Raw genomic sequence first — 1,763 nt, forward strand, 5'->3', positions numbered from 1 at the left:
TAAGTTAAAGTAATAAAGTTTTCACCATTATAATTTGCACTAGAAATGTTATACAGTTATATTAACTCTACATTTTACCAATCAGACCCATAAAGTCTTCTACCAAACGTCCACTTTAAAAATGCGTATAATATGAATATCCACTTTTCCGAAAGAAAACCTTTTCGTAGTAGTATGTTAATTATATGCACTATTTACTTATTTCCTAAAATCTTTCGTATTAGTTCACTGTTTATCTTTATCCTTTTTAACGAGAGAGTAGAATATCTCTAGATGTTCATGGGATGAACAACCAATAATATGTATTTGTGATATTCTTGAGGATAGTGATTGCTACATTCTTTCTGTCCACTCGTCTCGTTAGGACCTAGGATGGTGGCTAAAGACCTAACGCATTGCGCCATAATCAGAAACTATTATAGTAAAGTTAAATCAACCCTCTTTTATCTATATTGCTTAAGTTAAATGCACTGGATTTTTATTGATTGATCTTAATTCTTAACTAACATAATTGATCTTGTTCACAAATTATTCATCACCTGTGTATTTGGTTTAAATTGTATCGAAAAAGAGGGTTGCTTCAGCCATTAAGAATTTTCGTTTCTATTACTCGGAGTCTCCGACAATGACGTGACTAGAATCCTACGCAATAACAAACATTTCACAAAGGCAGAATATCACTGTTCCCGGTATAGGAGGGGGAAAACAGCACGCAGTCTTGAATCATATTTGAGCCTTTCATATATTTGGGCTTTTTACTACCAAATTTTTGCTCGGTCTACTAACGTTTTTGGTTCCCGTCACCATCATCTCCGTGGAAGATCGAGGAAGCATCGCAGCGACTAGAGCTGAAAAAAAAAACGGATTTGAAATACGAATATGCATCGGATCCGAAAATACGAATTTGATCCAATATATAAAATATCCAAATGCATCCTGTTATCCGATCGACTCGAACCCAAAAAACAAATCTAAAATATCACAAAAAGGTCCAAAAATATTCGGAAAACATGAATCCAAATTCCAATAAATATCCAAAAAATACAAATTAATATCTAAAACCAAAACAAATAATTTAAATATTCTATTTTATGTTAGGATTTAATCACTGTTCAAATTTATTTATTTTTTATTTTTTTGAGAAAGGGCTTCACTGTTTAAGTTTATATATGTTATATACTTCCTCCAATTCAAAATGATGTATGTTTAAGATTTTCAAAACATATTAAATTTTGGTATTAAATACATAATATTTTACAATTATCTATTTTCATAATTCTAAACTAATAAGAATTCGGTGAACGTAATTTTTTAAAATTTACAATTAATTATAATTAGATGAATTAAATATAAATAATTTATTTAAAAAATATTTTTCTTCTTCTAAAACATGGTTTTTGTGAAACGGAGGAAGTATTAATTTTATTTAAAAATTTTGAGTATTTAAATAGCTGTTCGTGGTGTTTCTAATAACCCAAAAAAGGATTCGAATTTGAATGAATATCTAAAGGAGACCCGAAGTAGAAATGATCCGAACCTAATATTATGTAAAATACTCCGATAGTATGGTAACTGATAGTATGATTAGACAAACAAACCAGTGAAAGAAAACAATAAGTTGTAGTGTTGTACAATTACAATATAATGTTAAATGGTTGTCTTCTAGTTTGCAAGAGGAAAACGAAGTAAAAGAAAATAGGGATGATCTAAAGTATTCTTGTGAGGGTTTAAATATACATTAACTAAATAAATGTAGTATCAAA

Source organism: Brassica oleracea, chromosome C3 (assembly GCF_000695525.1).
Source record: "Brassica oleracea var. oleracea cultivar TO1000 chromosome C3, BOL, whole genome shotgun sequence".
NCBI lineage: Eukaryota > Viridiplantae > Streptophyta > Magnoliopsida > Brassicales > Brassicaceae > Brassica > Brassica oleracea.